Genomic DNA, 21,866 nt, shown 5'->3' with positions numbered 1-21,866 from the left:
TGATGGAATGTCGAGAGTGGACAACCCACACTTGATGGTATCTCTAATGACTTCAGGTCAGACACACTATTTCAGTATTGTGTCTCTTTTCTGGAAAACATCTACTCTTCAAGCCTGCTTGGCCTCTTTTGTGTTGATCAAGATAGTGATCTTACAATATTGAATACATTCCAGACTTTGTAAGGCTAAAAGTACCACATGTAGAGGGCTTAGTTGTGTGCCAGTCACATTTCCTGCCCCTCCAAGCTCACTTTTTGAATGCTAAGCCAAACGTTCTTATTCTGAAGTGGGATATTGTGGTTCTTGCATGCTCAGATGTGGTTCTGGGGTATGGTTGGTATTTTGGTGCCTTCTCCCATGCTGCCTCCTGTGCTGGCACTCTTTCTTCTTGTCTCCTGAAGGTTCTTTCTGCCTCCTCATTTTCCTTTTTTAAACAAACAAAACTCAACAAATAAACAAAAAAACCCCCACCCAAAACAAAAACCAAACAACCCCCCAGAAAACCACCAAAAAAGCTCCCAACTTATTGCAAGAATTGTCTTTTTGTCTCTTTTTCCAATAAGCCAAAAGATTTGCAATAACAATTAATGACACTAAGCTTATAAAAAAACCTAAGAGGCTCTCAACCTACCTTTTTTTGCTGGCATTAGAGGCAAACAGAATTTTTTTTCCCTCTCTTGTGCATATTTGAAAACGCATTCATAGACAAGCTACATGAAAACCCTGTCAATTGCTGTGCTACTTTAACTTCCTTTTTGTATATCTTCTCATTTTCAATATTCCTATTTATTGGACTCATTATGCTCTTTCAATATTAGCCGTGAAAGGTGTATCTTCCTCCTGTGTATTTTTTCATTCTATGAACCACTGCAGAAACTGACTTTTCAAATTTCTGATTTGTAAATCACGTTTTCTGTGTGATGGCTTTTCAATCCTGACAACGCTGTTAAAGAGAGATTAGGTTTAAGAGTGTACTTCAAAGACTGAACTCCTAGAAAAGTAAATTGTGCTGTTTTTGAGGCTCCAGTACTGTCCTTTTCTTGCACATCATATTTACGGCCAACAGGGATAACTTTTATGATCTGTGACCCCAGGCTTCCCTCCTTAAGCCAATCCATTGTCTGTAAATCTGTTGATTCTCTGCTGCTATAAAGCTGGAATTGACCACACTCTGTCTCCCTGATGCTCCTATTCTTCCTTTAGTGTCCTTGCAGTCTAGCCCAGGATGCTCTTTTTCTTCTGATCTTTAAAAATATTTGTGCTGACATTAAGGGGAAAAAACCAGTCATAAGGGAGGTTCAGAAGTCCTGGTCCACAAGGTCCAAAGGGATCTCCCCTCATCTAGGACATCAGGTATTTCTGTGCTTTTGGAGACTGGCCAGGCACGATTTGAAATTAACATTCTGGAGGATAGCTTTAAGATTTGCTTCCTAAAATTCTGGCCTTACGATGTCTCAGACAATATAAAAAGCTCTGTGTTGTGACTTCTTTCTTCTTGCTTTCAAAAGGTGGAATTTGTCTATCCTGTTGTCTTCCACCTGAAATATTAGTCTGTCACCCATCCCTTCCTTGCTCCTGTGGCATCCTGGATCTCTGCAGGCTCCTGAGCTCTAAGGCAAGGCTTGCTCCATGTTCAAATGGGTTGCTCCACATAAGCTTATTATCTAAGTTCCCAGTCTAGTCACTGAGGCATAACCAAACACAGGCTTAACTCAGTTGCCCCCACATCCTTGCTGACCTCCAGTTCAGAATCAGGCAGAAAGAAATGAGTCTTCTGCAGGACGTCTCATCCACCTGCTCTGCACAGATACCTCAGAAATCTCGAATGACTTCACATTTCTGCAGGTGAACAACTTACTGAGATTCTTTGTATCCCCTAACAAAGACCTCCCAGACACATCCCTAACCATGTTGGTGTGAAGTCACAAGACTTGCAGGTGTCTTGCTGGGTCACAGCCTGTTGCATTTGCAAGTGGCTCAAGACCATCGCTTCCACTATTCTGCTACAAGTAGACACACACGTTTGGTCAGTTCGATGCTATCTAAGCTCCACTTTGGTCCTCAAACAGTTACCCGTACTTTGGCAACTACTTTAGGGTAAATAGTTAGGACTGTATTGACTAGATCTCTGTTGGCTGCAATGGAGATCTTAGGGGTGCAGCACACATGGACACCTGAATTTATCCATTTCAGTCTGGAACTGAATCTTCCCCAAACTATTACCTCCAAAGTGGCTGCAGTTAGAGCAACGCTAGTAGAAGCATTGCTATAACTGGTCTAATATGAAGCATAATACAGTAGCCTTGCTCTAACTGTTCTAATACGTTCTGAAGGGCTGAGTGTGTGAGCCTGACCTCAAAACTGTGCTGTCTGATCCCAGCTGGCCTGGAGCAGAGATGGTGGGGGTGGAATGACAGGTGATGGTTGATATAGATCAAAAACTAAACTCTTCTTGGATGGTGCAAGCTACTGATGCTTCTAGAATGACTGGGAAAACTGAGAGTTGGATAGGGTCATTACAGGATGGGTTATTAATGCTGTAAACTCACACATTTCTAGAAAGGGTTTCTTGGTCATCCAGTAGGAGTCTAAAGAAGCTACTTCACCTGCATTGATTGAATTCAACTTTGTCCTTCCTGTCAAAAGTTTTACTTTTGAAAGTCTCCTTCCTTTTAGTTTCTGCCCACAAATGCCTATAAACTGTTGTTTACTACATCTGTGTGTGGAAAGTGCCTATGGAAAATGAAAAATGTGGTATTTTGGTTAAAAAAAATGTATGTGGGAATTAAAAAAAAATACCGGGACTTGTTTTGTGGTTGATCATAAATCCATAATCAATATTCATTTGACAGAGGTAGACCTTAGCAATCATTCCAATGATATGCTTTCACAAACATATTTTGTTATTGAAATTATCAAATTATTCAGGCAAACTTAGTGCAGTATCAGATCAAAATCAAACTAATATGGCAACTTAGGCAGCGTGATATGCTCTCATTATAAACTGGTCATTAGTGCCTGATTAAGTACTGTAGAGAGACTTTGAACATTTATCCAAATAAATTGTTTTTTTAAAGTCAGTTAAATGATAGCTGGAAAAGAAAATAATGTGGTTTCTATTAAACACCGACTTATATTCATGAGCTAACAGCCACGTCATTCAAGGTTCTCACCTGCCTGGTGAATTTCAGAGTTTCTTTGTTTTATTTCTTTAGGAAACTCATGCTCCTTAAAGAGGTGGTGATATATCAACAGGGAGACTCTTGTTAATATGTCCGAAGTCACAAATACTTATTTATTATCACCGGAAATCAGAGAAGGTTTTTCAATTTCATACTTTCCTAAACTAAAGGTTTTCCGTTATCTGTCTACCCAGAATGCTTATCTGTAGAGTCACATCACATCTGGATGACGTAATTTTATTACCTAGACAAATAAACCTAAGCAGACCACTTCAAGAAGGTAAGGGTGGAATCTGCAGTAGCATGGAAAGAAAGAGCATATATTTATTTTCCGTAATATAGAGAGAATCCACAAAAGGAGGGGCTTTTCTATGAACAGGTCTGAAAGAAAGATTAGGAGCTACTTGGTGGTCCTTGTTTCCTTAAAAGCAGGACCCAGCTCAGACCTAGTCATTTCTGAGTCTTTCAGTTCTTCAGCTGGTACCTACAAGAGATCTGGGTTTTATCATAACCGGGGATCAATGTTTTATTGTAATGAAGGATCAATTTGAGGATCAAGAACTGCTAGGAAGAGGATCCACCTGATGAAAGAGGGCAAAAGCTTCTTGGCCAAGAGACTAGCTAACCTGGTGTGGAGACCTTAAACTAGGAATGACAGGCAGCAGAGGGAGGTGACGACCACATTCAAGGGAGGAAGTGGTAGACTGGGTGGGCAAGCTAAGAGTGCAAGGTGATGCGGACAAGAGAGACCTTGTAAACAACAAAACGGGACTGAAAGGGCCCCATCCTAAGTGTATGCAGATAAATAAGGAAATGCCTACAGGACAGCATGGAAGGGAGAGCTGTCACCTTTTCTGGGCCATGAGCACACTTGGGTACTTCTTTGAAGTGCCTGTACTTCAAGGGCAAGACCCAGCTCTAACTTGTAGGTGTGTGGTCCCCAACATGGAAAGTAGGATTTTTCCTTTAGGAAACTAGGGTCTATCAGACTAGTGTCTGATAGAAGTGAGGCTGCAACAGCCCCCAGGTCCAAACAGTAGCATTTCCAGCAGAAAGCTACACACAGAGCACATGTACACACCATGTGTATATATACACAGCCGGCCACACAGTTCAGCCCAAATGGAGACACTCGCATGAACACAGGCAGCACCAGCTGCCTCATCCTCCTCCCTTCTCTGGCTGAGCAGGATGGAGGTCAGCAGTGAGAGTATACCTATAAATATATACGTATATTAATGCATAGGTATATATATATATATATATACACACACAGGTAAAAGGTGAATCCCTCCAGTAGGTGGGCTCAGACACTCAGTCTGCCCCATAGCTGGTCCCTGGATCTCAGTCTCACCAGTTGCTGGCACCGGGATGTACAGACCCCCATGGCTGGAGCCCGTCTGTGGTTGCTGGCACAGACCATCTCACTCGTATCCCACCCTGAGCTGGCTGGGACTCCTCTGGTCCCCCAGCAGCCACCACCCACAGTGTCACACTTAGACACAAACACACACCTGTGGGTCTCGCTCCTATAGACCCCCAGACCCCACCACCTCTCTGGCAGCTGGTGGGACTCCCCTGGTCCCACCAATACCGTGCTCCTCCCGTGGTCTCACCTTTAGGGATGGACTGACAGACACACAGGCTCAAGTCCCAGACCACTTCACGTACTCGCAGGGATCTTTACTTTGCTCACACACTCACCAGCACCTGCTGCAGCTGCTGCCAGCACGGACACGTTAAGGTTCAGATTGGCTGTTAGGAAACATTTCTTCACGGAAAGGGTTGTCGGGCATTGGAACAGGCTGCCCAGGGAAGTGGTGGAATCACCATCCCTGGAGGTGTTTAAAAGATGTGTAGATGAGGTTCTTAGGGACATGGTCTAGTGCTAGAGTTAGGTTATGGTTGGACTTAACTATCTTAATGGTCTCTTCCAACCAAAATGTTTCTATGATTCTATGACACATGGGCCCCTGTGGCTGGAGGTCCCACTCTGGTTGCTGCACTCAGACCCCGTAACACACATGTGCACACAAAACAGAGAGCCTGCACCCAGGAAAGAGTTAGAAGGGAATCTAATAAGGAGAGAGGACAGGCAGCACTGATTAGGCAATGGGCATGGGTAGCTAAGCATATAACCCAGCTCCGTATTTATATGCATCCAGCCCTTTTTATATGCTTATCCTTCTATTTTCTCACGTTTGTTTCTTCCTTTCCTGCCAAAAGCATCTCATAGTAAGTCCTGAGAAATACTAAAATGATCTTTCCCTGCATCCCTTAATATATCCCACTCCTAGGCAGCAACTACCCCTCAGTCCGAAAGGTGCTCAGGCAGTGACCCATGTTGCTGGGTTTCACTCCTGGACAATGGGGCTGAGGGTCTCCTGGGACAGTCCTGAGAGGGTCCTGGACAGGGTTTTCCTTTTCCTGAGTCCCTACTTTGATATTCTCTGCCCACTGTTGTGCCTTTGGGCTTCTCTGTGCTTGTGGACGTGAGACTTTGAAAGGCTGGTTCTTCCTGGGATCAGCCTCTGAGTAGCCAGGCAAGGTAACAATCTGAGTGCCTCAAAATGCTGTTGTCTCTCTGTGCTTCTTTGTGGGTGTGTAGGGAAGCTTTACAATCTAACCAATTGTATCTCAGAGTATGGTAGAATCATAGAAGACCAGGTTGGAAGGGATCTTACGGATCATCTGGTCAAATTTTTTCTTGGCAAAAGCCAAGTCAGGTGAATTGCTCTGTGTACATGCCTATCGTTCTTGGTTATAAAGGAAGCTGGAGGTGTCCAACAGAGATTTGAGCATGACACTTCTGGCTGTTCCAGACCAAGTGAGAAGAACCTTCCTCTGGGCTGCCCATCATCTAGTGGTTTGTCAGGACGAGACCCAGACCAAAAAGTAGCCCCAAGAACACCTACAGGTGAACATAGGGAAGAGTTGAATTGACTTTCCAACGTGACCCTTGGCCCTGCGCCCTTGGTGTGGGACTAGCCCAACATCAGTCCATGAGGGTGAGTTGCTATGCTATGTTTATTGTTATATGATATATTGTTAACTATTAGAAGAGGGTCACTCTTTCACTTTTTTACTTTGGTTAAAGATGTTTTAAAACAAAGCAAAAAGTCACTTAATATTTGGCACTGCTGTGCTGGGGTTTATTAGACATGTCCCAAGCCCTGAAGGTTACGAAGGGAGGGTGTCTGGTTCTGGGCATTACATGGTTTCAGGCTGCATCATCTTGCCATGGGATGTCCATGGTGTTTGCCCAGAGGTTAGCAGCAATGAAGATAATTAGGAAGGTGACTGAAGTTTTAAATATCTAATTTTGGGATTAAATGTGAAATTGTATGTTCTATAATGGGTAATTTGAAGTTCATGTCCTTAAATACTCGATGGTGTTACCAACTTTACCTAGACAAGTCAGCTGAAACATTTATGCTATTAGTTTTTAAGTCCAGATGCAGAAATTTTAAAAACTGTAGCACTGATTTTAACTGCTTGTTTTCCAGGTATGCTCCAGAAAAGGCAAGAGACAGTGAGTGGGGAAGGCAGAGGTTCCTATTTGCCATCCCTAGGTGCTTGCTGGGCTCTTTTTCTGAATGACTCAGTACAGTACAGATGGTGAAGTAGTTTCCAAGAAAAAAAAAAATTATCTATTGTGCACTAATGTATTTTTCAAGGAAAATCCCTTTTGAGTCATCACAAATGTGCTGTAATAGTTACTAGAGGACCTATTTTCCACCCATAAATAGTTTCTTTTATACTTAACTTCAAAAGCCTGTATCTTTCCGGCTTGGAATTAAACTCAAAGTGTTGCTTTATCAGACCATTTGTTGTTGCAGTAGCTGGTTGATTACAGATGTACATAATTTTTTTTTCTGGTCTTTTTAGAGGGCGAATCACTATGGTAACCACATTACAGAAAATTGCTTGGTCTCCTTAAAATACCCTTCAGAAAAAGGTCATTTGTTATTAACATTTTCTGACTAAACTCGAAATGTTAACAACATCAAGAATATTGTCATTGTTTCTACACTTAGATGGGTTTTTTCTTTCCTATGTACCTTTCACTTAACTATCAAAACAGGACAAAATATTGAGACTCCAAAACAATTGTAAAGCTTCAGACTTTTGAGTATGTTTTGAAATACCAGGGTTCGCTCACATTACCTTGTTTCTGCTGCTGGCATGCACAGCTTTGTTTCATTGTTTACATTTCTCTGATTCTGAGAAAAATCCAGGCTGAAGTTACTCTTTCAACCTCTGTATGCTATGATTGAAAGGAAGAGGCAGGTGTATGACTATTATAGACAGGCGTCTGTTGTTGGATGATGAAATAGCTGTTCTGGATAGTCATTTAAAAGCCTGGAAATGGCTGGTTAAAGGTTTCTACTCTCAGGGTAAAACGCATCCAAGGGGTGTTAGATGGGAAAAATCAGGTCTGATTGTAATAATAGGGTCCTAGCCCGTGAAATGAGAACGCACAAAGTTGTTCTCTTTCTGGCGCACGCCGCTTGTGTTCTGCTTGATTGGACGTGTTGTTTCTTTGCCATTTTACGTTATCTATATTGCCGGCAAAGGATTCTCACATTTGTATAGTTTTCTTGTTTTGCAGATAGCTATTTGCAGCTTTTATCCAAGCCCAGTAAACAATTAAAAAAAAATCCCCTTTCTTGGAGTTCCATCATTTTGGAATAGACAAACAAGTTAAAGAGCCTGCCAAAAGAAAGCACGAGTTGGAGGAAGTTAATTCTCATTGATGTGTGCATGCCACTGATAGCAAGTTCTGCCTATGACATTCTGACATCGCCTCTCAAAAAAAAGAAAGAGTGGAGTGGAGTGAAAGACTAAGAGGATGTTCATTTAATTGGAAAGCCTACTGAGATCTGAGGCAGCTGAGGCAAAGGATGCACCCTTTTTCTGCACAATGGCGTTGGTTGAAGGTTGTATATAAGGTGGCCTTATTAAAGTGACAAGGCAATTTAATTCTTTTGTGCACAATGATTCTACTTCATTGATTTACAATGGGAAGGATATAATTTTGCTAGTGTTGGCAAAAAGCTCAAATGTCAGGCTTTTCAAATTGCCATACTTGCCTTGTTCAGGATGAATAATGAATAAGTCACCTTTTGTCTACAGTTAAATATTCTTGAATAAATACAAAGAACATAAAAGACATAAATGATTGCCTGATTTATATTTAAAATAAAGATCAACATTATGATAAATGGTTGAAAATGCTTAGTGTGAAGTAATATGACTATGCTGATAATTACATTATCAATTAAGGGACTGCCCAGGTGTGGAGTGTTATAGAACGGATGGCAGAGAGAAACCCCAGTGTGGAACATGCCAAACTTAGCTGTCTGGAAAGAGCGTGTGGGGGTAGTGAAGAGACCCTTAGCTATGCAGGGGATCTCACATTTAAAATTGGAGCTTTTAATGTACTGAAACATCCATTTTCTCAGGAAGCTGTAGCTGTTGCTTCTTGCTTTGTCACTAGCAGGGTGCATTGGTCTTGTATCTGGAAACAGGTTTTACTCCGTTTATTCCTGATGGTTTGGGCGGGCAGAGAAGGCTGCTCATAATTTCTTAGGATCTGCGTTTATTCAGAGAGGACCAGATCTTGAAGACCTTCTAAGTCTAACATTCATAACTGACAGTGTTGTCAAGGCCTCAGTAAAAGAACTGGATCAACTTGGAAGAAGACGAAACGCAGAAATATACTGAATGCTCATCAATATCTGATTCCTAGACCAAAAGCAACAGGCCTTGTCTCCATATGCACAAGTGCACAGCCTTCAGTTTGGCTAAACTGATTGTGTTAAAACCATGCCTACTCATGACCTGTTGTTCTTCCTCTATTAGAAAACTTTCTTTGTCTTTATTAAATTTCTCAATGTCTCAAACAAGGTGATCAGAAAAGGTGGAGGATTAGCTGCTTAGACATTCCTGTTAGATGAAATGTATACTTCTAACTTGTAGTAGGGCAGCAGGCAGTCTCAGAAGGAGCTGGCTGGCATGAGAGTGTGGTATGGGGAAGATCTCAGGACGCCAAACATAAGAAGGCGAGATGGAGTACGAGGGAGGGGGTACAACATGTGCCTGGGCCCTACGGTATGTGGGTCATGATGATGTAAGGAAGGATCATAGTGCCTACATGCAAGGCGGCCTTATAACAGTGTTGCAGGCAAATTCAACACTCCCATAGTATAATATGTGTAACTTTACTGCTAATCACATACTTTAATTCTGTATGTGTGTATCTGAGAGAGGAGGATTTCTGGGACTCTTAAAAAAATACCCAAACCGACCACCCCTAAAAAGTCTTCCAGCAATGTGCCATATGACACTAAGTTGCCGTCAATAAGAGATCATCAGCAGGAACAATTACATTCACCATGCAAACATCTTCCATTGAACAAACCAAGTATTATGCAATAGTAGCAGACTGTAGCTCTCTAAATGAACCAGGGTGGGGTGAGGGGATTGCAGGAGAGTTCTATGTGCATTGCTGGCAGCAGAGAGATGGTGAGATTCTTCAGCTTTGGGCAGGGGCAGCATGTGCTCTTCTGTCTACTCTCTTCTGTGACATCTTTAATCTCTCATTGTACCAGTCTTTCCTTTGGCACTCCGCAGGCTCTCCTGTTCTCATCTTCTCATTCTCTCACACGTTCCTTGTTCAGTAGGTCCAAGGTTCTCCTTTTGATCCCTTGTCCCAGATCCATAATCTCAAGAACTGTTCTTGCTTTCTATGTGTATGTGCTCGCATTTCTCTCTATTTTTTTTCCCCAATCTCATTTCTCACTTCCATGAGGTGTGTTGTGATGCAAATTGAGAAGGAATTATTTCACGCTCTTTCCTGAGCATTTGTTCCAAAAGCCCAGCTAAGAACAGTAACTCAAATAAAAGTGCTCTCACCTTACCTACTTGCAGTGTGCTACTTGCCTGTCTCTGCACAGGATCATGGTAATGGCCAGTGATGTTGTCCAGGAGCAGAAACTAACTTTGTCCACTCTGTCCTGTAGTGTTAGGCCAGATGTTGGGAGTGATTAATTTTTCCCTTCCTACTAAGAGTTCTTCTTATGGGTATCCCCTAGCCTCTCTGTCACAGGTTTGTCGTTGTCACTTGACTGTTTCCTGAAGGAGTTTGTGTGTTGGCAGCTGGCATGTGAAAGCTTTCAGGTACATATAGGGTTTCCTGCTTTTTCTAAAGTATTGCTGGCCAGTGATTCCCGTAGTGGTAATTTCTGATGCGTCTTTTAATTTCCAGAGCTGAGTAGTTTTGAAGGTATATTAAATGTGATGTTAAATGACTCTTTTGCAGCGGGTCATCATTAGAAAATGAAATTTAATTTCTTGTGATATTATCTGAAAATCTATATACATTGATAGGGACTTACCATTCTGAAGCTGCCAGATTTCTTCATTTCTTTGTTATTGCTCACATACCATTGAATAGGGTGAAGTCCCAATGTTATGTTATAATGAAACACAAGAAGAAGATGAGCACTGCATGCTACTTTTAGAGATTCTGAATAATTTTAAGCTAGGTTGTGGAGTCTCCTTCTCTGGAGACATTCAAAACCCGCCTAGACACATTCCTGTGTAACCTCATCTAGGTGTTTCTGCTCCGGTGGAGGGATTGGACTAGATGATCTTTTGAGGTCCCTTCCAATCCCTAACATTCTGTGATTCTGTGTATACATGATTTTAAAACTATTAAGCAAAAATGCAGTCACTGCATGCTTCCACTTACCCATAAGGATAAATACCGTAGCCTTGACTGTACCTTTTCTCTCAAGTTACTGCTGTGGATCTAATTGACCAAGAAGCTGCTGTACTTCTGAGTCTGTGGAAACAACCCAGCTCATGATTTGTTTGAGTCCTGCGATAATAGCATAGTTACGGTAGCTTTACTTGCAAAAGAAGTCTGTTGTATTAAGTAAGTGTAGTGAGCTACAAGGGGAAATGAAGGTAGATAGGAAAATACAGTATGTAATAACATTCCTTTTAGACTGTGCAGAGTCAATCAATGCTCTATCTGCAGCAGTTGCTACATCATTCTCCCGATAAGGCTGCATGGGACAGCTTCTTCTCAAACCTTGCTTCCTCTGGTTTTGTTTCAGGTCCATCCAAGATCTTACATTCTTCCTGAATGAAAAGTAGAGATAAATCTTTTTCACTGGTGTTTTTGGGGGCTCCAGCTTCACAATCTGACCGTGAGATACAGGAGTGAGGTGTGTTATCAGTATAATAAAAGTATCAGACTCTTTACGGAAAACTTGCGAGAGACTGAAATAATGTGTCCGTGTTTACGCATGTTAGCTATGGTTAATAAGGACCACCCTGGCATACAGTCTTCATTCTTTTTCTATTTGCTTAGCCACTTGCTGTCATGAAAAGCAAATGTAAAGGATTATCATGGACTTAAGTGATAGTGTAATCAGAAGAATACACCTCATTTGAACACTACCCCTCTGCAGGGGTAGAATGGGAGGGTGGGACATGCAACTGCTGTTCCAGTGAGGACCAAATGGGCACCAAATTTTCATTTTCACCTGAAAGGAGACTTACAGAGGGCAACAACTTGCAAATCGATATCTATTAAGCAAAAGAAATCAGCATAAAATGACCACAGAATCATAGAATAACCCAGGTTGGAAGAGACTTTGAAATATCAGCCAGTCCAATCTTTTGTTCTAGTGCAAAGGAAAAAAAGCATAATGGAAATTTTTTGTTAACTCCAAGTATTTGTCCTGCATCCAGAAAATGGTGGAAGAATGGACTATTTCAAGGATTCACGTAGCTAACAATGCATTTCAGGACTTCTTTGCAAGGTTCATTTTTGCAAGAATATGCACAAAATAATATCTTTTAGTACTGGGGATTGTTAGCGTTAGAAGCCCAACCCTGAGCAATGGAGTTTGGCAATTTTATCAGTTTCTGCCATCCTCCCTCCATTTGTCCACCATGAGAAATGTCCTGTAATAGATTTTCTTTTTAAATACAAGCTTTTATTATGGTGGTATATTTTTTCAAACTAAAGACTGGGGAAACTGGAACTATAAAGATGAATACTGCTTTTTGTTCACTTATGTAATTCTAGCATCTCTTTTTATTTTGACATTAAAACAAGTCTCTTGAGTAGAAACTGGATGTTATATGAGCAAGATGCCATTTTTAGGAAGGATTTATAAAGCATTTTTCAGGTAACTGGCTCTCCAAACTTCCTTTGTGTGAGAATTGTTTGGGAAATTACTGGAATAGCAAGCAGAAAGTAGAGTAAATCTTTTCCATCCTTCTTTAAGGACAATTCTGAGAACTGTGCAAACTCCTGGACTTATGTGAACTGCATCTTGCAGGTTATTCAATTCCTCTGATCTATCAGCATAGTTTAGGTATAATTTGAGGTCTGGGAAGAGATCAGTGCTTGCTGTTCAGAAACTGCTTTGTGTGTGAAAGATTTCTTCATATCTGGAAACCTTAGGTTAAAAATAAATACGCATTCAGTTCAAAATACAAATTCAATGTATTTTTGTTCTAGATGGAAGTTGTTTTCTTTGTGTTTTAAGGGCATGTTGAACTAAAGGAGTGTGTAGTGAATTCTACACAAAGATGTTTCTCAGCAATTGAACTAGGTCTCTTCCTTAGTATATGATGGAGGACTGAAAACTTGTGGGCAGATTTTATATTTCCTCATGCTAAGCTTTTACTAGCATGCAGTTTAAAGCCAGCAAGCTGCTTTCTCTCTCCTATCTCTGTGGCTGACTTCTGACGAATATTTTCAAAATTTTTAGAGCAAGAGAGATCTAAAATGTGCAAATATTTCAGGATACCATGCCCTTAGGAAGAAACCCCTGAAATGCCATTGCAGAACGTGGTTTCACCTGATGTGAACCAGCACTGTTTGTATGTATAAGAGATGGACTAGCACAGAGTGGCTGGGAGGGGAGTTATTTGCAAATCTTGTTCCCTCATTGTGTTGTGTGCCTCAGTTCTGGGCCTCACATGGACATGGGCAGGAGAACGGGTAGAAGCAGAAGAGGGTTGACAGGGCTTTGCAAGGGACTTGAATTTCAGCTCCTGGATTGCTGCTGAGCTGATGGAAAAGGAGGGATCCATGGGGAGGGTGTTTGCCAAACACTTCAACTCGCTGGCTGTGAGAAAGAGAATGGCTGTGGCTGTTGGCTTCTTCTTGTGTGAACACCAGAGGGTATGAAGGTGTAGTCTGGGTGAGAGACTTCACTTGCCTTCCCACAGATTTTGTGAGTTACCAGGACCAGCAATCAGTGACAGTGGTCTGAGAGAAGCATAACTCAGGCTCTGGATTCACCTTTTAAGTGAGCTACAGAATTTTGTATGTGGAGAAAAATCATTTTAAAGCACTCTTTGAAGGTTGCCTTTGGCTTGCATAATGCAATATGCTAATGCACACATGTAAGACCAACATTTCTTCTAATTTTATTTGCTTTTAGGAAGCGTATACAAGATTTAATCAACAAAGACCTGTCTTGGCAGTAAAATGAAGACCAATAGAAGCAGATATACAATAGAGAGAAATAAAGAGAATGAACAGTTGCTCCTTCTTTGCCCAAGAATTATTTTTAAATTCTGTCCCAGGCACAATTTTTAAACCTTGAAGTATAGATTTTAAAAAATGATATTTCTGGCCTTTGATTCATCAAGGACAGGTGTGATATCTTATTATTGACTAGAAATTAGCTTTAGCTTTTTCTCCTGGCTTGGACTACAAAGTCAAGCTGTGATTCTGTTTTCTGAGAGTGGTTGCTAGAGTAGACCATCAACAGGGTAGCCTAAAAGATGATCACTTAGCAATGAATTATCTTCACTCTTTTTCACTACTTACCTTGGCTTCTTCCCTTTGTTGGATTTAAATGTTTGTGATTTTCACCTCTTTATCCATCATAGCACACCATTGACTGAATAATACACTTTTATTAAGCTTCCCTCTTTCTGTGAAATAAATGCCAGTAATAATCAGTCAGTCATTCAGTCCATATGAATGTGGAATTTAGATGTGGCTGTTTGAAACAGGTTTATAATATACCATTTCTTGGTACAGCATGTTCTTCGATAGCATTCTTTTAAATGTCTGTTTCCAACTGCACTTGAAAGCACCTTTGAAAGAAATTGTTTGTGACGCTATACTTAGTTTAAATATCCTTCTCTTTTCTTCAGCATTTTTGTCTGTGTTTCATTTCTATGCAAATTATAGCTTTGTGAGTTAGTAAAATTTTACAAACCGGTTGAAATGCAGCTATGGAATGAATTATCAGAGAAAATTTGGAAAATACATTCATGAAAGGAAAACTGAGGAAAACATTTAAATCTAATTGTGTATTATTCAAAGAGAATTTCAGAAAAACTCTTAGGCAAATATTACATGAATGTATACCTATATTAAATGATTAATTTGCCACAGGTAATATACTTGAAGGCTCAGGGACTATTTTCCCATTAGCCTGTGCATGTAGCGCTTCTCATCTGAAATACAGCCTAGGTACACAAATGCACTTAACTCATTCATGGGGAATTGCAGAGAAAGAATTGTGAACGTAACACTTGTAAACATCTAGAGAGCAAAGGCAGTTGCTACCAACTGTCCCAGGGCTTCGTTTCCATCAGACTCACAGTAACTGAGTTTAACCTCACAGGGAGACAATCCTTCATGACCAAGAATGATTTTGTAACCTCCTAAGTGTAAGGCATCCAACACCCCTAAATTCGTTAACAGCAGCTGGCAGATCCACTGTGAATACTCTGAATGACTACCAGATTCTCAGCAATCGATCTCCAAAATGGGAGACTTGGTAGCTGCACGTTGGTCAGTCAAGAATAATTTCCATGATTTGTGCCTCCATGAGATTCCACCTGCCGCCTGAGCCAAACTTGCCCCCACCTCCTAAAAGGAATTGTGTTACGAAGGCCTCTCCGACCTGGGGACAACAGCTGCTGACCAGAAGATGGATTTTCACCTGTTGCTTGAGCCAGACTTGCCCCCCACCTCCTCCCTGTAACAAAGGCCAACGAAGGAAAGCACACGCAAAGGCTTGCCAAGAGTCTTGAGGTCACCCAACGGACCAGTAAGAGACCCCTGAACCGAGGCGACGCAGGCGCAGACGGGTTCTGGCAAGCAAAGCCAGGACTCTTTGGGCCTGCGCAGTTAAGCCTGGATTGCGCAACAAAGGCGGAGATTGGCCTCAATCTATGGAGGTGAAGAAGCATAAAAGAGGATTCCCGACTGGACATTGTTGAGATCTCCCCACCGAAGGATCCCGGATCACGACGGAGGACCGGCAGGACTCTTCTCGTGGGACCTGAGACCAGAGGGATGCATTTGGGACTTGTTCGGTGGTAGTCAACCCTCTTTCCCCATTTTTCCTTTTGCCTTTCCTTTTCTCTCCACCTCTCTCTATCATGTGCCGCTTTACGGGCAAATTAATAAAGTAACACTGATTGAATTATAACCCCTTGGCATTTTGGTTGTCTTAATTTTGCGTTTCGAGATCAAGGTAAACGAACCATCACGAGTCCATCACCGAATGGATCGTGACACATGTGAAAACCCACAGCAGGAAATTCTGCCTCAAGGGGCTGTTTTGGAGATGTTTGGGTCGCTGCTTGGAGGCTCCCAGCTCAGCCTGTGTCCTCCAAAGGGAACTGTGGTGCCAAACAAGGCATTCTGGCTCACACTGCAGGGGCCAGGTACCCTACGCTGGGCATCCTTATGAAGTAGTAATGATGTATGCAATGCCCTCACGAAAACAGACAAACAAACAACTCTGTGCCTCTGCTCTGCAGTGAAGTCCATCTACTTACAAATTGCTATTGACTGTAGGATTGCTTATATTGAGTAAAGATCACAAGAAGCTTATGCATTCCTCTTATTTAATCAGACACAATAGTAGTCATCAGCTGGTATTTTAAGTATTTCTAGATGGATGACAAGGGAAATTTAATCTTTAATTTGAATCTCCATCAAAGATATATTATAAGCTTGCAATTATTTTTCTGTAATGCAGAATAGAGAGATACAGAATCATACAGAATCACAGAATGTTTGGCGTTGGAAGTGACCTCTGGAGATCATCTAGTCCAACCCACCTGCTAAAGCAGGTTCACCCAGAGCAGATCACACAGGAATGTGTCCAGGCGGGTTTTGAATGTCTCCAGAGAAGGAGACTCCACAGCCTCTCTGGGCAGCCTGTTCCAGTGCTCTGGCACCCTCAAAGTCAGTTTCTCCTCATATTCAGATGGACCTTTCTATGCTTCAGTCTGTGCCCTTTGCCCCTCATCCTACCATTGGGCACCACTGAAAGGAGTTTGGTCCCATCCTCCTGACATCCATCCTTGAATTATTTATAAGCATTGATAAGATCCTCTCTCAGCTTTCTCTTCTCCAGCCTAACAGACCCAGCTCTCTCAGTCTATCCTCATAAGAAAGATCCTCCAGACCCCTGATCCTCTTCATAGCCCAGAATGGTTTGATAATCTATACCAGGGGTATCAAACTCATTTTCACCAGGGGCCACATCAGCCTCGCGGTTGCCTTCAAAGGGCCAAATGTAATTTTAGGACTGTCTATATGTAACTATTCCTACCGCCCTTTGAAGGCAACCGCGAGGCTGATGTGGCCCCCGAAGAAAATGAGTTTGACACCTCTGATCTACACTGTTAGAGGAAAATATGTCATGCTAGATGGAAGAATCTGAGAGAGGTGAGGATGCTACAGCTATGTGTGCAAGGTCCAGTGGGTAGTGAGGCTGGAAAGGTATTCCCAGTAGGCACACACACATAAAACACACGTATACACCACATCTATGTGTACCTGATCAGCCACAAGATCACCTCAGACAGACAGAGCACTGGCATGAACATAGGCAGCACAAATGGCCTCATCCTGCTCCTCATCCTGCCCTCTTCTCTGGCTGAGCAGGATGGAGGTCACCAGTGAGAGTATACCCATACACATGTACAAGGTGGATCCCTCCAGTAGGTGGGCTCAGACACTCAGTCTGCCCCATAGCCGGTCCCTGGATCTCAGTCTCACCAGTTGCTGGCACCGGGATGTACAGACCCCCATGGCTGGAGCCCGTCTGTGGTTGCTGGCACAGACCATCTCACTCGTATCCCACCCTGAGCTGGCTGGGACTCCTCTGGTCGCCAGCAGCCACCACCCACAGTGTCACACTTAGACACAAACACACACCTGTGGGTCTCACTCCTAGAGACCCCCAGACCCCACCACCTCTCTGGCAGCTGGTGGGACTCCCCTGGTCCCACCAGTAACCCGCGCTTTCTGTGATCTCACCCTTAGAGATGGACAGACGGACAGACAGATGCACACAGGCTCAAGTCCCAGACCGCTTCATGTACTCACAGGTATCTTTGCTTTGCTCACACACTCACCAGCACCTGCTGCAGCTGCTGCCAGCACTGACACATGAGCCCCTGTGACCTGAGATCCCACTCTGGTTGCTGCACCCAGACCCCGTAACACACACGTGCACACAAAACAGAGAGCCTGCACCCAGGAAAGGAGAAAGGAATTTGATTAGGGAATAAACCAGGCTGCACTGATCAGGCAAGGTCATGGCCAGACAAGTGTACCAACCAGCGCCCTATTTAGATGCATCCAGCCCTTTTTATCTGCTTATGCCTCTGTTTTCCCACATTGTTCCTCCCCAAATCACCTAGATGCCTCCCTTCACCTTTGGTTCCTGCCGTAAGCATCCCATAGTCATTTCTGGATAATTCCAAACTGCTGTTTCCCTGCATCCCTTAATATGTCCCCCTCCTAGGCAGCAACTCACCTTAGTAGCAAAGATGACATGGAGAGCTGCTCGTGATGGCTCATCATGGTGGGCTCCATGTCTGGACACCAGGGCCAGTGGCTCCGCTGGGCCAGCTCTGGGGGGTGCCTGGACAGGGTGTCCATTCCTTGGGAGTCCTTAACTCAGGATTGCTGCCCGCTATTGTCACTCTGTTCTCCTTTGTGGGAGCTTTTATGCCATAAACTAACAAATAACACTTTTCTGTGTCGCAGAAAAAAAGTGCAAAGGCTTTTTTTTTTTTTTTGTCATTCTTCATTGCAGCAAGGCAAGCGAAGTTGCGAACTTCAAGACTAGGTAGTTGTCCAGCCGGTCTGTTCTACAGCTGCCATGTTCCAGTTTCTCCTCATGCAACCACTGCACAGACTCTAGGTACTATGGGTCATACTTTGTAAGTGTAGTAGGACAGGTCAAAGACATTTTTGCTAGTAATAGAATTACAAAGAATTCTGACACCAGAGTATGTGAACATCTCACAATACAAATGAAAACTTGTGATCCAGGCCACCAGCAGAGTGCTGTTCGTCTAAACAGCTGCTCTTTTCCTGAGAATAGATATGGAGACGGATAACTTGATTTAATATTCTTAGGAAAATATTCAAACTTTGTTCTTAGGAGCACTGTGGTCAGTTTAGTGTTCCTGGAATTTGGACATGTATGATTTCTTATATTGCTCCACAGAAGAGGATTAACAGGCTGGCCAAAGCTGCTTGAGAAATCCTTTCCTCTGCCATCTTCATGGAGGTAACTTTGCAGAGGCAAAAATTCCAGATACCTCTTCTCAAAGTTGAGTCTTGCTGGTATCACACCATGCTTTTACTAGACTACTTGAGGCCTACACCTGGCCAGCTGCCAGCATGCTGGGGGGACGAGTGATTGATCCAAGTGTGCTGGGAGTGTTTGTAATGTGGAAAAAAACAGTGATGGCAGCATTGCTGGTTCAGATGAATTTGTCCCCAGATTGAGACCAAAATCAGGACACATTCTTGATGCAGAGGCTTGAGTAGAGACTTGCTCTTCACAATGGTTGAAAGACAAATTCAGACTAAAACTAAGGGCATGATAAAGGAAACTAACAGTATAGAAAATTAACCGTTGTTATAATTTATCCAGGACAGCAAGGCTCTTCATTGCACAAATTTCAACTCAAGATGAATTCAGGCATACATTCCAGTTCAAGAAAGGCTTTCAAACCTGAAATAACACATAAAGGGAAAATCTTACAGTGCCCATCATGCATGAGCCTGGATTAGATGACTATTTTTGCCCTTCAAGTCTGTGGGTTTCATATAGCTCCTGTCTGCAAGAAAGAGGAGCCTTGCTAGTGTGTGCTGAAGGTGTAGCAAATCTGAAGTGAGCACATGTGCAAATAGGAAGACTGTGATGGGAAATGGGAAGACTCTTTTCCATAATGGTTATGGGGTGGTAAAACAGCAGCTGGTCTTTGTAAGGATGTGAAGACACATTAAAAGTACACCTTTCTCCATCAGAAAAGGCAAAACCACACAAGCTGCATAAAAAGGAAGCTAATGTAATGCTGCGATGAACAGATGCGTCAAGTAAAGGGAGAGCGAGAAAAGCAATAAAAAGGTCCATAGACCAGAAGAAGATTTAGGATAGAGGAAAAGGAGTAGAAAGGTAGAAGAGGAGACTGTGCTTGCAAAGATGAACATCTCTGATACAGTGTGGGACGTGCTTGTGCAGAGTCTCAATCACTACGGGGAACTGGATCACCTTTTTAAATTTTTTTTCTTCTTTTTCTTTTTCTTGTTTCTTTTTCTTTTTTCTTTTTTTTCTTTTCCTCTTTCTTTGTACTTCAAAACATCATTTAAGATTCACATGCCTGGTACACGACACATACCTACTCAAGTGCCTTTCTCCATGAGAAAAATTGTATCTTTCATCAAGGTAATGTATTTTTTTTAAACTGTCAGAACCATTCTGATGAAATGCATGAAGAAATCAATAGCAGAATTGTATTAAAGAAAAACCACAGCTTTGCTCACAGTTGAAGGTTTCAAGTTCAATAATGTCGGACTTTAAAGAGAAGGAAAGAAATCTCCTTCATTTTTACTATAATGCACTTAATGCACCATACAGAGAAGAATAGAAGTGCTGTCCAATAGGCCCTTTGTGTTTTCCTCAACCTTTGCTATCAGCTTCCTTTTCCATTTCTTTTTAATTCTCCTTGTTCATTTTCAAAAAAGACCCCTCCACTGCAAACAAAACTAATTCCTTCGAGTGACCCTATACCAGATATCCCCACATCCTGTCACAAACAATATCCATGACGTTTAGAGAACTATCTTTTATTTCGAAATATCAGTAGAAAAGGTATTCCTGGTTCTGTTCTTTCTGAAATACTACAAAGAAAGATAAAAGAGTGAGCCACTGGCATAATAAGTGCATTTTTTTTCAAACATACCTGTTCTCAGCATGTTAATACACAATGAGGAGAAGAACCAGATAAGCAAGATGTAACTGCCTGCCTTGTGCCACAAGTAAGACTAGTTATTGAGGATTATTTTGTCTGGGGATCCTTTTCTGTCAGAAATGTAGGACTGGCCCAAAACTGCTGCTGTTGTTTGGAACAATTCTTAACTACCCAGCTACTGTTCATGGCTATAGCTTATGGATGTCGTTGTCAGTATTAGTTTCTTTTGGTGTCTCTAAGTCATCTTCTTCCATTTAAATCTACCTCAGGCAGTCATTTATCACAACCTTCCTTTGAACTGAGCTCACTTTTTTTCCTTGCTGTCTTCAAATATTCCTCCCACCGACAGCTAATCTTTCTTTACATTCTTTTTACATTACTTTGCGTGGGTTTTTCTGCTAACTCGCTCTCACAGGGAGTTTTGCTTTCTGATTTTAAATAGCATTTCTAATAAATAGTATTTACTTTTCTAAAGTAAATACTGGCTTTTCTGGTGAGGGAGAGAGGATTTCTACCAAGGAGCGGACAATTACCTGTATCCTTACAAAGACTGAAACTGGGCTTTAGGGTCACATGATCTGATTATCTCTGCGATAACAAAAATGCATAGTGGGTTATGTGCTCTTCCCTGTCCCACTCTAATTGAAAAGCTGGTTACTTTCTACCAGTAACAAACCGTGATCCATTTTCCATCTGAAAATCAGAGTCTTCGGGGATACTTACAAAACCATGAATGTGATTAAGGACCTGATGTCCTGGGAGACCACAGCCAATAACATGAACTGACAATATGGCCTTGTCTCCTCCTGTTCCCATGTCCATTGGTATCTGCTTTGGACTGTTCACTCCCCATGCCAGAGAGCAGTTTCTGTTTGACGTAACGGGCTCCAAGTCCATCCACAGGTTTCCTACATCCTACAGCAACGCAAACAGCAACGACAAGGTACTTCTTAGCTAATTTTTCAAAGATCACATCAAACGCCCCTCATCTCAGAGGAAAAAAAAAAATAGGTTGTCGATGAACACTTATTTACCCACTCACTCACGCAATGTTAGTGCTTTAGCCAGTGTGTACCAACTTCTGCTGCTTCTTCTCTCTCCTTCATGGACTTAGACCAAATAGAGGTCTTTGATCTCTGCCTGAGATTCCCAGACTGGTGATCAAGGGAACAGCTGTGCTGGCTGAAAGGTTGCTAGAAGGCTCAGCTGCGAAGGAATAAAAAATTTGAGAGGATGTTCGCTTTTGGCTAGGGGTAAGTCTAAGGCCTTTCTTAGGGAGCAGACAAAAGAAAAAAAAAAGAATATTAGTCAATGCATTAATTATCCTGAATTAAATTTGTCTGATCGTAGCTGAAGTGGAGATAGTATAAAGAGAACAAATTAAGTTGTAGTTTGAAG

At 42.1% G+C, this 21,866-nt stretch overlaps 1 protein-coding gene across 1 annotated transcript in view; it reads left to right on the top strand.

Moving 5' to 3' along the window:
• The window catches only part of ARHGEF7 (Rho guanine nucleotide exchange factor 7), a 146,622-nt gene extending 140,540 nt beyond the window's left edge, over positions 1 to 6,082 (top strand). The window contains exon 22 of the mRNA XM_065626876.1: positions 6,005 to 6,082. The gene's annotated coding sequence lies outside the window, so the exon portion shown is untranslated. The remainder of the gene's footprint in view (positions 1 to 6,004) is intronic.
• The last annotated feature ends 15,784 nt before the right edge of the window (positions 6,083 to 21,866 follow it).

Source organism: Caloenas nicobarica, chromosome 1, assembly GCF_036013445.1.
Source record: "Caloenas nicobarica isolate bCalNic1 chromosome 1, bCalNic1.hap1, whole genome shotgun sequence".
Classification (NCBI taxonomy): domain Eukaryota; kingdom Metazoa; phylum Chordata; class Aves; order Columbiformes; family Columbidae; genus Caloenas; species Caloenas nicobarica.
The sequence above is the reverse complement of the archived record's forward strand: the minus strand, read 5'-3'. Positions and strand labels throughout refer to the sequence as shown.